We start from the raw sequence: 17725 nt of genomic DNA, 5'->3' as shown, positions 1-17725 counted from the left end.
GCCCGGATAGTTTCTGTGACTTTGTATTATTGCAGTGCTGTTCAGTCATTACTATATTGTGCATGTCATCGTGGATCAAGTTCAGGGCGTTCGTGTATCCTCTGTGTTGCAGTCTCTCCCAGTGCTCCTCCTCACATATATATTCAGTGGTACAACTTGCTAGAGGCAGACCACTGATCCCTGTTTCCTGTGTCACCTGTTCCAGTGTCCTCTCACATAGCAGTGGTACAACTTGCTAACGCAGACCACTGACTCCCCGGATACCTCCACCTGGATTCCATTCCTTCACCTAGACAGCGGTACAACTTGCTAAACGCAGACCGCTGACTTTCATCACCTCCTTGTTGCTGTTGGACATTCCTCCTCACTATAGCAGTGGTACAACTTGCTACCGCAGACCACTGACTACCCTCACGTTTCCCTTGTCCATTCAGTTCCTCGTGTATTACTACATATATATTACCAGTGCTGCTAGTCATAGACTTTCACGAGCATCTCTATCATCTGCTGTCTCCTGTTCCGTGATCACCCCACTACCAGAGTACCATATTACCATCTATACTGCTCTGGTAAGCCCATCATCTGGTGATCCCTGGGTAAAGACTCCTAGTGCCCGTGACACTCTCCAGTGAATGCCAACAAATCCTACAGTTGTCTGGGTTAACCGCCATAGCTGTGCCATCGCTGGCAGAAAGAAAGCCCTATCTCCAGCTAAAATGCAATGGGGCTTTTCACTCTTTCATTAATCAGCCTATAGAGTCATGGCCAAAAGTTTTGAGAATGACACAAATATTATTTTTCACAAAGTCTGCTGTCTCAGTTTTTATGATGGCCATTTGCACATACTCCAGAAAGTCATGAAGAGTGGTCAGATGAATTGCAATTAATTTCAAAGTCCCTCTTTCCCATGACAATGAACTTTATCCCAAAAACAACATTTCCACTACATTTCAGCCCTGCCACAAAAGGACCAGATGACACCAGGTCAGTGATTCTCTCGTTAACACAGATGAGAGTGTTGACGAGGACAAGGCTGGAGATCACTCTGTCTAGTTGATTGAGTTAGAATAACAGACTGGAAGCTTTAAAAGGAGGGTGGTACTTGAAATCATTGTTCTTCCTCTATTAACCATGGTTATCTGCAAGGAAACACATGCAGTCATCATTGCTTTGCACAAAAAGGGCTTCACAGGCAAGGATATTGCTGCTAGTAAGATTGCACCTAAATCAACCATTTATCGGATCATCAAGAACTTTAAGAAAAGAGGTTCAATAGTTGTGAAGAAGGCTTCAGGGCGCCCAGGAACGTCCAGCAAACGCCAGGACCGTCTTTTAAAGTTGATCTAGCTACGGGATCGGTACACTACCAGTGCAGAGCTTGCTCAGAAGTGGCAGCAGGCAGTTGTGAGTGCATCTGCACGCACAGTGAAGCAAAGACTTTTGGAGGATGGCCTGGTGTCAAGAAGGTTAGCAAAGAAGTCACTTCTCTCCAGGAAAAACATCAGGGACAGACTGATATTCTGCAAACGTACAGGGAATGGACTGCTGAGGACTGGGGTAAAGTCATTTTCTCTAATGAATCCCCTTTCAGATTGTTTGGGGCATCTGGAAAAACGCTTGTCCGGAGAAGGAAAGGTGAGCGGTACCATCAGTTCTGTGTCATGCCAACAGTAAAGCATCCTGAGACCTTCATGTGTGGGGTTGCTTCTCAGCCAAGGGAGTGGGCTCACTCACAATTTTGCCTAAGAACACAGCCACGAATAAAGAATGGTACCAAAACATCCTCCAAGAGTAACTTCTCCCAATCATCCAAGAACAGTTTGGTGAAGAACAATGCCTTTTCCAGCATGATGGAGCACCTTGCCTTAAGGCAAAAGTAATAACAAAGTAGCTCGGGGATCAAAATATCGAAATTTTGGGTCCATGGCCAGGAAACTCCCCAGACCTTAATCCCATTGAGAACTTGTGATCAATCCTCAAAAGGCGGGTGGGCGAACAAAAACCCACAAATACTGACAAATTCCAAGTATTGATTAGGCAAGAATGGGCGGCCATCAGTCAGTATGTGGCCCAGAAGTTGATTGACAGCATACCAGGGTGAATTGCAGAGGTCTTCAAAAAGATAGGTCAACACTGCATATATTGACTCTTTACATAAACTTAATGTAATTGTCAATAAAAGCCTTTGACACTTATGAAATGCTTGTAATTTTACTTCAGTATACCATAGCAACATCTGACAAAAAGGTCTAAAAACACTGAAGCAGCAAACTTTGTGAAAACCAAACCTTGTGTCAGTCTTAAAACTTTTGTCCATGATTGTATGTGATGATAATGATAGGCCACTTAATGTAACTTCATTTGTGTAAAATAGTATAAAGGATGTGTTTTTAATGGCACAAAATGTTCTAGCTATCACTGGTGTTGGGGCATTTTCTAAAATTACAGCTTTTATACTTTTCTCAAGTGGATACTAGTCACTGGCTAGTAAATATGGCTCAGTAAGCTGCTCTTTTCTTTGTTATAGTAAATGTTATAAATGGTCTAGTTCAAGAGGACTTAATCAATATTTGGAAGTCATTGTAATTCAATCATCTATTCAAATTAGGTTCTGCTCACCTCTAGCCTGTAATGGTCAAAGTTAACTTCAATTAGAGTTGACCATGGCTTTACTATTTAATTGAGTTTAAATAGGGAGAATGCTTTGCTTCCTATGACTAGAAATGGTACTGTGAACAGAGAATGAGAGGAAGTATGCACAAACTGAATATGGCATCACTGTACATCTTGTCTCTGGAGAGACTGTATCAAAAAAGAAACTTGCTGCTGTGCATATCAACAGATTAGTCTACCAGTAATTGTCTTTGTGTACTCTTTACTCCCCTGGGCTTTAATATGCTTATTTCTCTATGATGGAACAGCAATAATACTTTCAAGTAGTAGCCAAAGAGCTATACATTTTAAATGGCCGTAATACCTTTCAATAATTCTTGTTACATTCATTTCCATATTTTTTGTGCTAGCCTTAGAACAGATTGATGATGAGTTAGGTACTGTAGAAAACACCATTAAGTATTGACGTCACCCAAAAATAAAACACCTTGGGGTATATTTATTAAACTGCGGGTTTGAAGAAGTGGAGATGTTGCCTATAGCAACCAGTCAGATTCTAGCTGTCATTTTGTAGAATATACTAAATAAATGATAACTAGAATCTCCACTTTTTCAAACCCGCAGTTTAGTAAATATACCCCTAGTCTTAGCTGCAACAAGAAGGGAGAAGAGTAATAATAAAATATAGGGGTATGAACAATAGAAGAAGGAAAGAAAAGAGAATTACCTCCACAAATAGCTTTAAACCCCTTCATATCACTGCTAGGCAAATCCCACATATGTTGCCAGACATTGTATCAGAGTGAAGGCAGGACAAGTTCAGATCCACTCTGTCTGCAGTCCACACACAGCAGCTGTCAGGAAGGGTTGCTGATTTAATGCAAGGAAACTGCACTTAGCTGAAGGGCCGGCAGGACAAGACTGAGACCAGATTAGAAGCCTTGATGACAGGAACTGGGACTGGCATTTCTTTACACGGCCTGATCTGGGTCAGCTTAACTCTTTCACTGCCGTGTCACAAAATGGAGCATACATATACAGAGAGCTCTATTGTAGCTACACTAGTTGCAAAAATACTGTTTTACTGCAAAGCACCCTCAAAGCACTGTACTAATTCATCAAGTAGTTAGAGGATGACTCTACCCCCAAAATGAAAACTTTACTTTTGAGTGGAGTTCAATGAGTAAAAAGGAGATTTAATTAGTAGGTAAGCACTACTTGCCCTGTCCACGAAAGTCCACACCCGCTCAGATGTTTAATTGAACTGTAGGTAATATAGATCTAAGCATCATGGTACTTTTGAAGGCATCGGTGACCACTATCCGGTAAATAACTATCTTTTTTTTATTTTAATCAATTGAACTCCACCAAATACAATTTTTATTTAATTTTAAAGTCAACAAGAAAGTCTGCTCATCAGAAAAGTATGTGCAATAAGCTGTGTGACACAGGCTTACAGTATTTTCTGCACCTCTGTTTTAAAGAAGGAAAGGAAATGGGTATCTTGGCTGGAACGAACGTGAGGGTTTCCTAAGACAGTCCACATTTTTGGGTGATTGCTACCTCCACAAAGAAAAAACAATTTTTCACAGGATGCAATCAGAAAATTCAGTAAGTTGTAAGGCTCTGAGACTGGGTCATCAACTGCAACTTGGCTGCAATTTATTGCTTTTCAATTGACGCTCTGAACATAAGTCACAGCGACGGGCACTGGTCAATATACACTTAAATAGAAAGGTTTGTGCACCTATGGAAGGGCTTTGAATATGTCTGCATATTGGATCAAACAGAGTGAAACTATCAAATTGGCAGCACATGAAGGTCATTAAAAAGGTAAAATGTAACATTTGACATTTCCTTGACCAGTACCAGTGCTTCTCACTCTGCTCCTTTTTAACCCTTAACAAATGGCTTGACAAATTCAGTTGCCAAGTCACCTTAAAATACACCTATCTACATGGGGTCTCCAGTGATCCTGGAGTCCCCCTGTATCAATTCTGTCCCTGCCGCAGCATTTGCATACCTGGGTCAGGTCTGTCACTGCCCGGGTGATGACACTTATGAGACATAGTCTGGCAACAAAATAAAATGTATTGTCATATATTACTGTGAGACTAAGCTTAGCACTGCAGTAGTCTAGAACTAGCCTCGCTCATTAAAGCTGGTCCTCCAAGCTGCCTGTCAGGCCCTGTTGGAGGACTCTACTCCTTTCACGATATTTGTGTGTGTGATTTCTTGCTTGACTCCATTCCTCTCCTTACATTATCACTGCCTGTGTCACGTACAGCCCTGCACTAATATAATCACATGAGTGGGTAGGGTTTGTGTACGTGTGTGAACATGTCTGATGATCTTTTTTGGATATAGGTTTGTGTATTCTCACCCACTTCAAACTGTAGGACACATGAACATGCTAGAGATGCAGAGTGATAAAAGGTGCTATAGGGGTCATTGCAAAATGACCCCTGCAATGCATATGCCTCTTTATGCCTGTTTTATTTTTGCAAATACACTCATTTTTTTGGGTGAAGCGCAAATGAGGATGTACCCATTGTTCAAACTTTTACAGAGCATGTTCTAACATGCTCATTTTCTGGCTCATAGCAGAGTCAGCAACTGTTGTATGGTTTGGTAGATCCACATATCCACTGGACTTCACAGTAATATGTTATATGTAAAAACACATTGTCATGGTACAGCACTCACCTGAGCCTGCTTGACGTGTGTGTGTGACAAAAGGTTAATCAAAAACAATAATTTAATCTGTCTAAAATGAATAAAACTTTCCCTGTCTATGCCACACACTAACTTTCAATTATGTCACCACCAAGGTTCTTGTGAAGAGCAGACACTCATATTGAGGAAGCCTTCAGTTCTCTCTTTAAACTAATATATCACAATTTATTTTCAGTAGAGTTATCATAAACCGAATGATCTCTTCTATTTCAACTACATAGAGTTCTAAAACCAAGCTAAGTATGACACGTGAATAATAGTTCAATCCATAAGTGTGCAAAGACCTGAACTTATTAAGTGTAATTTATTATGGAAAATAAATCCACCATGCTTAGGATAAAAACAATTAACAAAATGACATACAAAGATATAATACAATAGTTTTATGCCTTCCTGGTAGAGCACAAAATAGACACTTCTCAATATCAAATTAACTCCAAAAAAAGTTGTTAGACTTACAGGACATCTTAAACATGCTTCAGGTACCCACAGCCCCCCTTCCACTGTACCAACAGCTCTGTATAAATACAAATTAGTTGTTTATGACCTCTGTTTAATCAACTTTCAAGTCAGGTTTTATTTACACTGGCTTATCGTTTTAGCAGAATGTCCTACAAAGATGATTTTACCACACAACAGGTCATAAGTTTCCCTTCAATTGCATACCAAGCATGACACCTAAAAGTATGATATTTGAGAAAATATGATATTACATTTTCCTGTATTTTCCTGATTCAGACATATCCCAGCTGCTCTGACCTTCCAGTTGTGGTCTGTTTGATGCATATCACTGTCCTTAAAGAGAGATTTCAAAAACCTCAGTTTTTGCGACCTGTGTCTGGAGCTCTCTTATCCATAAATACTTCATGAGAACATAAGAGTTTAGCACACTCAAAAAGATACATTAATTTATTCTCCCCTTTTCAGGGTTTAACCCATGGCTGCACAAAAAGTTCACTTGAGCCACACCAAGCTAATACTATGCATTAATTCACAAACACATATTTGCAGCTTTACATGTCTAGAAAGTAGCTTGCATATGACACATATCATAGTAAGATTATGTGCTAAATACTTGCCCACTATCCTAGAATTTCCTAGATACTCTCGTATTCCAGGTAGGTGTCCTAAACTCCCAGGAGAGCAGGCCATTCTCCTGCATCCTACCTACTTCCTAGTGCACTGAATCGCTGCAAAATGACTTCATGTGTCACAAATGGTGTCCCACAACTCTACGGGCTCGCACTTTACCTCCCCTCCGGGATCTTCTGACCATGTGCTTTCACACAGACAATGGCTTAAATAAAACAAAAAAGTACATTTAGATATAGAAAAGTGTATTTGTACAATTATATAACCACTAAACCTAACATGCAAGTTGCTTTATGCAATAGAGCTAATAAAAACATCCACAATGAAAGTAGTTGTTCTATTTGAAGGCAGTGATATAATTAGAAGTGGTCTTCACCTTCCATCTTTTTTTTTTATATATAAAGTGTGTTTGTGCAGTTATGTTAATAGTGTGTTTATATAAAACTGCAGAGTATAATTGTGCTAAATAAATGTTAACCAATAAATAATCCCTACATCTGTTTCTATAATTGTTGGTTTATAACTTTCCTTTCCGTATTCTTTTCATATGTGCAACTTTTTTCCTCCACTTTGCTCCCACTCCAGGCTTACATTCCATGAAATACTGTATTATGTTATCAAAAGGTAATATCTGTAATACCTAATGTCTAGATGGGACTGGTAATGAGGTTAAAAGATATTGCACCAAGGTCATTGCATGTACTATAATTATTATTAACATTTGAGATAGTACGGAAAAGAAAAAGTGAAATGATACATATATACAATATTGATATTTTATTCTTTTGAGTTGCTGTCCAGGTAGGTTCTAGCATAGCCATAATGCAGGCATTGTAGTATTGCTTGGCTCACAGCATATACAACTAAAGAAGTCTTTCCATTCAGTGGAGCAATATTGGGCTGACTTCTTTAAGAAGCATCAGCTATGTGTAAAGGGACATTAATTGACATAAAAGCTCCTGATGGATCATAATGGCCTGTTAAAATGGCTTGTTATGACTTCCTTAACAGAGATAATATTTCAAACTATTATAATAAGATCTTCCATATTAGGGCTATTTTATACTTTCTTAGCTAAACCACTTTTTCTATATGTTATAACTACTTGCCTCCCAACATTCCTGACTTAGACATTTCAATATTCCCAATTTGAAAATTGGAACACATCCAAATCTACCAAAAATATCCCACTACAAATGGGACAATTGGGAAGGGTGAATGGTTTTGTGTATCACACATTTTATTCAGAGATCATAGGTCCTTGCAGCCTTAAGATTGGCCAACATCACTGTATATGCTCTGACTGCAGGTGGGGATATGTTAAGATTTGTTTCAACAAACAGCGTAGTTACTTTTGCACTAATTAGTGTAGTTAGAGTGCTTTAGACTGGTACAGTACATTTGAGGGATAACACCCTTCCATAGGTACAAGGAATGTAATAAAACATGCAAAAAGGAAATTAGATTGGCTAAATTAGAAAATGAAAGGCACGTTGCAAAAGAAAGTAAGACAAACCCCAAAAAGTTTTTTAAGTATATAAATGGCAAAAGGATTAAAAAAGATAATATAGGACCACTAAGAAGTGAGATGGGTGAATTGATAAATGATACTAAGGAAAAAGCAGAGATATTAAACATGTTCTTTTCTTCAGTATTTACCAGAGAGGAACAAATGGCAGGAGTAATACATAAAAATGGAAATGAAACCATGCCATTAATTAATACTTGGTTGTCAGAGGAAGAAGTCCAAAGGCGACTGAAGAATATTAAGATAAATAAAGCTCCAGGTCCAGATGGCATACACCCAAGGGTCCTTATGGAATTAAACTCGGAAATAGCTAGACCGCTATTCTTAATTTTCAGAGATTCAATCTCATCAGGCTCAGTACCAAGGGATTGGCGAATAGCAGATGTGGTGCCGTTGTTTAAAAAGGGGACGAGATCACAACCAGAGAATTATAGACCTGTAAGCCTGACATCAATAGTGGGGAAACTACTGGAAGGTATTTTAAGGGACAGTATTCAGGATTACTTGGTACGCAATAAAATTATTAGTGGGAATCAACATGGATTTGTGAGGGATAGGTCATGTCAAACTAATCTAATTAGTTTCTACGAGGAAGTTAGTGGGAACTTAAACCAGGGCAGGACAGTAGATGTGGTCTACTTAGATTTTGCAAAGGCCTTTGATACAGTGCCACACAAGAGGTTGGTTTACAAAATAAGGGAACTGGGTCTAGAAATCAAAATTTGTACTTGGATCGAAAACTGGTTAGAGAATAGGGAACAGAGAGTTGTGATAAATGGAACATTTTCTAATTGGTCAAAGGTCTTAAGTGGAGTTCCTCAAGGTTCCGTGCTGGGACCACTCCTTTTTAATATATTTATTAATGACCTTGGTGATGGTTTAGAGAGTAAAGTTTCTATTTTTGCAGATGACACTAAACTCTGTAAGGTAATAAAATCAGAGCAAGATGTAGCTTCTCTACAGAGGGACTTAAATAAACTGGAGTATTGGGCGGCTAAATGGAATATGAGGTTTAACACAGATAAATGTAAGGTTATGCATTCAGGGATCAAAAACAAGAACGCAATCTATAAATTAAATGGAATTAATTTGGGAGAATCTATAATGGAAAAGGATTTGGGAGTGCTCGTAGACAGTAGACTTAGCAATAGTGCTCAATGTCAAGCAGCAGCTGCAAGGGCAAACAAAGTATTGGCATGCATAAAAAGGGGCATAGATGCAAGGGAAGACAGTGTAATTTTGCCACTGTATAAATCATTGGTAAGACCTCATCTTGAATATGCAGTACAGTTCTGGGCACCACTCTATAAAAAAGATTATTTGGAACTAGAAAGGGTTCAGAGAAGGGCGACAAAATTGATAAAGGGTATGGAGTCATTAAGTTATGAGGAAAGGTTAGCCAGTTTAGGCATGTTTACTTTAGAAAAGAGGCGCCTAAGGGGAGATATGATTACTATGTACAAATACATTAGGGGTCAATACAGAGAGCTTTCATGGGAACTTTTTACCCCAAGGACCATACACAGGACACGTGGTCATCCCCTAAGGTTAGAGGAGAGGAAATTTCACAACCAGCAAAGGAAGGGGTTCTTTACAGTAAGGGCAGTCAAGATATGGAATTCATTGCCAGGGAAGGTTATGATGGCAGATTCAATAGATATGTTTAAGAAAGGGTTAGACAAATTTTTAGCGGAAAGGTGTATCCAGGGATACGACCGTTAATTAAAATAAAGGATAGTAGTGGATATAGGGTAAAAATTGGATTGCAATATTGAGTCTGGGGGGATTTTCAAAATTGAAACAGATGGGCGGTTGCCTACTCTGGATTAATTTCAAATATAAGTGCAGGATCGCAGGAGATCCAAAATAGGTTGAACTTGATGGACTGGTGTCTTTTTTCAACCTCATCAACTATGTTACTATGTTACCCACTGGCATTTAAACATTATTATTATTAACATTTGTTTAATGCCCCCTCTGGCATTGTTATTCAAACCTCCCATTGACTGTGTGGCCCCAGCGGAGACACACCAGGATTTTCCTTGCAAATGGTTTTTCCTCTGCTGAGTCACTCTGTCAGTCTCTACATTGGTTGCCTGTTTTTTACTGAATCCATTATAAAATACTTCTACTAACCTACAAGTCCATCAACAAAACTGCACCAACATATATCGGGTGGGGTACGGAAAAATGATGCTGATTATTCTGACAACATTTTCCCTGACATCTTCACACCAAAGGGCTTTTTCCCGAAGAGGCTCCAGGACGACTGATGTGCCAAGCGACTGGTAGCAATCGCGATGAATGAAGAAGCAGCCGCAACTTGATGACATCACTGCCAACCGCGGCGCTGTTATCGGTGCTGTTAAGGTGGTAATGTAAGTATGCGGGCATGGACAATGTACAATACTTTGCAATACACCGCATTACCTCACAATATAGCAATATGAGAGAGGCAGCATGTGAGTGAGTGACTCTAGAGACATCCTGCTGGGAGCAGTGAGGCAACATTGTGTCCATGGAAGAGACTGAGAACACTAGCAAGTAAGTGCCACAGCTCAAACCTGTGAATCCCCCCCCCCCCCACCCCACAGAGGAGGGATGAGCAAGGCTAAGAGAACACTAGCAAGAATAGTGCTAAAAAAACCGAGTAAGTGATGTCATCCCTGCACAGCACAGAAGGAGTGAGTGAAACTCTACTAAGAGAGAATGGTGGTACTCTATATGTGACTGTCCTATTATAACCATGTCGTCCCTTAGGTTTTAAGTCCCACTATGTGACATAAAAATGCTTTAAAATTGTAAAAAAAAATATTTTCATTTAAGACTGTTCAAACTAGTAAAAAAAAAAAAAAATAATCATGTTCAAGTGCAGATTTTATTATGAAACCCTATGTGTAGAATTCAGCTTTTTGCAGTTTTGGTAAGGTGAATTGATGTAAAACAAGGACACAAAGTATTTCTTGTCGATGTTTAAAAAATAAATACATTTACTTTTTGTTTACTTTCTTGCATTTTCATTTAAAATACACACTTTTTTAGCCATTTTGTGTAGATATTTTTGCCTTGTTAGGAGGTCTAAGTAAACTACTGGTATTTTAATGGTATTGAAAATGCAAATATTTCAGTAATTCCAATAAATTTAGTATTCTGAAAACAAACAAGGTATAATTTGTGTGGGCACTGCATAAACAAATTACTGATTTCTGATTTTTGAAATTGACCAGCCCAAAAAGTCGCAAAATAGACTGAGAACAGGAGTGAGAAATGCCCCAGTGGTGAATGGGTTAAATAGGCTTCCCCATGTTTTGTGTGTGGCTTATGGGAACGTGGAAGCTTATGGGAACGTGGATGTAGTTTCAGCTGACCTAAGGTGTGTTCGAATGATTTTTTTCAGAATTTGAAATGGAGTTTTAGTAGATCGGGGACAAACTCATTTTGCTTTTATTTCAGTGTTGTACTGTGTGGCACAGTGATTATGTGATACCTTGGTGAAATATATATCAAAGATACTTTAGGGGCATATTCAATTCCGATCCCGATGCGCACTACTGCTGGTAATACGGTACCACAATAACGCAGATTTTCCGCGTTATTGCGGTACCACGGATTAGGTTTGCGGCCCATTCCGGCGCGATCCCGCGGATCGGGATCGGAATTGAATATGCCCCTTAGAATTGTATCTAATTAGTAGGCAAAGGTGAACTGGTATATTAAGATGTGTTACCTATCTTTAATATTGCTTATTAGGCACATTAATAAAAACCATGCATTTTGTCTATTATGTCTTCAGAATTCCAGGTACATAATTATTTATTTATAATGTATTAATTTATGGTGGCCTAAAATCACACATACTGTAAATCATACTTGCCAACTCTCCCGGAATGTCCGGCATTTTGCGAGAGTCTCCCGGACTCCCGGGAGAGTGTGGCAATCCCCCGAATCTGGCATAATTCTGCCCACTTCCTAGTGAAGTGGGCAGAATTAGTTAAAAAACGCAGCGATTCACCGGGAATCGCAGCGTTTGGCTCCGCCCCTACTGTCAAATAACGCGATTTGCGTCATTACATCATGGGGCGGGGCCAAAATCACGCAAATTTTGAAGCCCCGCCCCCATCATGCCCACCTCCCCTGGCAGGCTCCTGGAGCAAGACTTCAAGAAGTTGGTAAGTATGCTGTAAATTCTGTACTACATGTACAATACTTACAAAGGAAAAAAATATATTGTCTTGCTAAATAGCAATAAAATTGTGTTTGTCGTCTGCTTGAGTCTGGCAAAGGGAATGTTTCCTTGTTTGCTGTTACAACAAACACATTTTAGAATGTATTAAGCATAACATACACTGTTCGGTAACAGGAAAAGCTGCAAACTTTTAATTTATAAACACTGTTGCATTAAGACCTTATTCACACAACTTTGTTGTTCCAACTTCGCTATTGTATTAGCATTGCAGACACTAATAGTTTTCACAAAGTCAAATTGAGTTGTTTATTGGGACAGCTGTCACTTTGTCTGGCAACTCTTTTGTGTGACATGGTGGCACAGCGGTAACTATCACTATCTTTGTGGATTTTGTATATATTTTCCCTGTTTGTTTCCTCATTGTGCTCAGTTTTTCTCCCACAGTCCAACAATATTGGTAGGTTAATTGGTTTCTGACAAAATGGACCCTAGTGTGTGTGTGTGTGTGTGTGTGTGTGTGTGTGTGTGTGTGTTGTGCGATAGGGAAATCCGCCTGTAAACTCCACTGATGCAGGGGCTGATGTGAATGATTCATTTGCAGCAAATTTTTCACATAGAAGAAGCATGTTTTTACCCTACATCATACTGTAAAGTCAACTCGTCCCCTACACACAGTTGACCTTATTTATGGCATGCAGTCGATGTGCAGCACAAAATACAGTATTTTTGTTTTGCACCCGTATGCCCAGAGCCTGGTGAGCTTGGGGAATTTGAGAATGGAGTACTCCAAAGGTGTAATATGGCTATCATTTTAGACAAATACACAGGCGATACTGTGTGCTCTAATGTTAGGTGCACGCAGCGCTGTGAACTGGGATATACCTCTCAACTGTCCTTGCAGTTGGCCGAAACCTTACTAATCGGGACAGTCGCCCAAATTCAGGACTGTCCCACCAGATTCAGGACAGTTGGCAGACTGTTCTGCTCTCTCCTACCTGTTCCTGCAGCTATCAATACCTGCGGCTGCTGGCGTCTTATTCTCCGTTGCTCCATGTGGATATCCTGGAATTTTGGTGCCCTATTTGGAAAAGGACAGGTAAATAAAATTTAGATAGCCCCAACCAGCCCCGGCATTAAATCGATAGCACCCACGTTTAATAATCAGGTCTCCCTCTCTGCAACCAGCTCCATCTACTAAATTAAATAAAATTAATAGTATTCACATTTAATAAACTGACCATTTCCTCTCCAACGATCTTCAATGTAAAGTTAATAGTACTAACATTTAATATTAGCAATAAATTAATAGCATTTACATTTAAAAAATATACCTATTTCCCACGACCATCACCGACAATAAATAATTCATATTCACATTTAATTAGTATTCAGTTAATAGCCCCCAAACTACCTAAATATTAAATTAAAGGTCCCATTACCTCATCTTAAATTAATAGGCCCCACTATTAAATTAAATACCCCACCATCACCCCGCAAATAAATTAATAACACCTACCATTGAATAGTTAGCCACACCCACACTCCACCATTAAATTAATAGCCCACCTCCCACCCACGATACATTAAGATGCCCTCCAGCAATAAATTAGTTGCATTCACATTTAATAAATATACCTATTTCCCACAAACATCCCCAACATTTAAAGATTCATATTCACATTTAATAAATAGCCCTCCTTCTCCCCAAACTCATCCTCACATTCAATTAATAGCACCCAAACCACCCTAAGATTAAATTAAAGGCGGGGACAGTGTACTGCCCGGCTGCTCTGATTGTGTTAATCAGAGCAGCCGGGCAGCACACTGTCCCTGCCTGTCACAGCTGGACGGACCTACACATAGTGTGCAGCCGTCGGCAGACTAAGATGTTAGAAAGGGGGCGGGGCCTAAATCCCCCCCCCCCCTAAATTGCCCCGGGTACAACAGTTTTCTAGATCCGCCCCTGTGCATATGTGCAATGTAAAGTCCTGTCAGACCCATGCAAAAAAGCTAATTTTATTTTAAAAAAATGACCAACTCATAATACTATAATCATTAATAAAAATGTGTTATCATTTTGTTTTATTTTTTTTTACAGTAAATACATAAATAAGGATGTTCTTAATGTGTGCTGTGCATACAATCTATTTTTATAGATTCTCTTACTTGCAAACACATGTTCTGTGCTATCTAGTGCCACGCATATGTGTAGTTTTCAATACAAAGATGATGCCATGACACTTATCACTATGAGTTGGCTCTCACACCTGCCCTGTCGCTGGTGCAAATGATTCGAACTTAAAAACACTCACTTAAGAAAAACCCTGAACTTGAATCAGCCGCATCTGCGTTTGCATGCCCTTACTGTACATTACCTACATTCATCCGCACCTTCCCTCCCCCGTTTAGCCCTTCAAGACATAGGCAGTAGTGTAATTTATGTTCAGATATGAATTGAGTTCATTGGTGTAAATTCATTTTCTGAACATGCACAGTTATACTTATATCAAGCAAGATATGGCATGCAAATGTACTTGTGTCCAAAGATGAATCAGACCCTGTGTGTTTGTAAACAGCTGCTGGCTTGCTGGACCTGGGCTCAGTAAACTAAGTGCTTGTCCATTGAGCTCTTTAAGGAATCCTCCCTAAAATGTCTTGTCAACCTTATTATGCTACATTCTAATCTATTGTTGAACACAGTGGGGGTTATTTACAAATTGTAAAATGAGTGTGACACAACACAAGAACCTCTATAGTGATGTCATGCACAATGATATGTGCTGGTGTGCCTTGTAGACGGAGTAGTTGCACTGGTACACTTAACGTTGGACATTGTAATAACCTCTCTCTCTCTCTCTCTCTCTCACTATTAGATTTTAATTTTGCAGAGTGAGATTATTAATAGTAAATAAAGTGTGGAGAGGGCGTGTTTTTTAGGGGAGCTACTTGCCTTGGGATGGGATGGAGAAGCTCATTGCTAGGTGCACCTTGCCAAATGTAAATGAACTTCAAAAGCACAAAAATGCCTCATGTAATAACGACAGTACCGATGTCCCTGACTCTCTTGATTCATTTAAGTAATAAAAGAAGCTAAGTTGAGCAGTATTTTAGGAGAAGAACAGAAAAGTTTATTTTTAAGGAGTTTAGGAGGTTGGATTCTTTTGCACAGTGAGCGTCTACAGATTTTCAAAGACATCTCTTGAGAGCTTAGAGCAGAGGTGCAATGGGCACACCATCTAGACCAGTGTTGGCTAACCTGTGACACTCCAGGTGTTGTGAAACTACAAGTCCCAGCATGCCTTGCCAATATATATAGCAGCTTATTGCTGGAAGGCTATGCTAGGACTTGTAGTTTCACAACACCTGGAGTGTCACAGGTTAGTCAACACTGATCTAGGCACACCTGTACTAAACCAAAATGATTTGCACTGGGCTGTTCTCCCTCTTTTTGCAGCTTCAATTTCTCTTCCCTTCCGAAGAATAGAAAATTATCAAGTAAATGGCAATACCAAGCGGTCCTGATTTACTTATCAAGCATCAAAAAATTTAAAAGTCTAATGGCGTCAAGATGTGTGGGAGGCAGGCCCGGAGCTAGGATCCCCGGCGCCCTAGGCGCAATTTTGAAATCCGCCCCCCCAAATAAATCCGCCACCCACCCCCAAAATATCCGCCCCCCCCAAAAATAAATCCACCACCCCCCCAAAATATCCGCCCCCAGGACTTTCCTTACCTTAAACTCCATAACGCTGCTACTCTCTGCAGGGTCCCATCCCTCACTGACTGACACTGTCGGGCCCTGATGATGTCACGCCCGACAGTCAGTGAGGGGAGGGGGAGTGAGGGGGAGTGAAGGGGAGTGAAGGAGACGGAGGTGCGCCCGCCCCATCAGCTGTTGGAGGGGGCCGTTGCGGCGATGGGGATCCATAGCTGTGCGGCGGCCGTGGAAGGTATGCCCGCGGTCACCGCACAGTTTTACAATATAAAGTATATCTGCTTTTTAATCCTGTGGCGCCCTTCAGAGCCCGGCGCCCTAGGCAACTGCCTAACGTTGCCTAATGGGAGCGCCGGGCCTGGTGGGAGGAGTGGTTATCATGTAGTGCCCTGCAAAGTGGAGATTGATTTAAAGTGATGACTCCACGGTGATCCCCTTTTACTGGTATAATAAGAGAAGAGCCTTATAAGTTCAAAATAATAATAATAATAATCCATAGCTTTAAGAGCGGAACTACAGTTGGTGCAGGGGTTGTGGCCTCTAAGGAACCTGGAGATGAGGGGTGCCCTGCAATGCTGGTTCGCCCATCCCTCCGAGTTCTCCGATCCCCTCCAGGCTCTGTTCCTTTTGAGGCCCCTTCTGAGTTGGCACATACACATTGGGTGCATGAGGTAGACAGCACTTATACAGAAGTGGCCCCCTCTTTTGAGAGCAAAGCAGGGGGACCGGGATGCTAGAGTGTCGTTGTCGGACCCCTGCTCAAATTTTGCTATGGGGCCCGGCGAGGTACTGTTCTGCCCCTGCATAGCATAATTGTAAATAATTCTAAATGTAGGGAACAGTAAAGTGCAGTGATGCTAAAGACAACTTGTGAAGCCATGTGGACATAATCTAGATAAATATTATTTAAATGCAGAAAGTCAGTTAGTTGCGGGTACAGAGAAGGAAGATATGAGAGAAATAGGAGTTTGAGAAAACAGCAGAAAGGAGGAGTCAAGGAGAAGCGATTAATATAAGGAACTGGTCAGAAAGGGACTAAGAAGACTGTGAAGTAGTCAATCAGATATCCAATCGATAGTAAGACAATAGAGACAACACAGTAAAACTGAGAAAATAAAGATATACATTTTAATGAAACAAAGAGGGAAACCAGTTGACTGCAAAATGAAAGATAAATGAAATTTTAATAGGATAGACAGAGAAACAAATAAAGAGGGAAGATACAGAAGCAGGGCCGCATTAAAAGTGGACATATTTGTGTATAAAATGTACCTCGCACACCTATTCAACCTATCACTCTCCTCTGGCGTAATCCCATCCTCATTCAAGCATGCTCTTATCTCCCCTATCCTCAAGAAACCCAACCTTGACCCCACCTCTCTTGCGAACTACCGCCCTATCTCTCTTCTCCCCTATGCCTCCAAACTACTTGAGCGGATTGTCTGCAGCCGCCTCACCTGTCACCTCTCTGACAACTCCCTCCTTGACCCACTCCAATCTGGCTACCGCCCCCTCCACTCCACCGAAACTGCCCTGGCTAAAGTCACTAATGACCTCCTTTCAGCCAAATCCAAAGGTCACTTCTCCATACTCATCCTCCTCGATCTCTCTGCGGCCTTTGACATCGTGGACCACCCCCTCCTGCTGCAAACTCTTCTTTCTCTTGGCCTCTCTGGTTCTGTCCATGCCTGGTTCAACTTATACCTGGATAACCGCTCCTTCTCTGTATCCACGTCTGGCTCTTCCTCCACCCCCTCCCCTCTCCCTGTAGGAGTCCCCCAGGGCTCTGTTCTCGGCCCTCAACTTTTCTCGCTCTATACTTCCTCCCTTGGTGCTCTCATCTCCTCTTTTGGCCTTC

This window comes from Mixophyes fleayi, chromosome 1 (assembly GCF_038048845.1).
Source record: "Mixophyes fleayi isolate aMixFle1 chromosome 1, aMixFle1.hap1, whole genome shotgun sequence".
Lineage (NCBI taxonomy): Eukaryota > Metazoa > Chordata > Amphibia > Anura > Limnodynastidae > Mixophyes > Mixophyes fleayi.
This window is presented reverse-complemented; position numbering follows the sequence as displayed.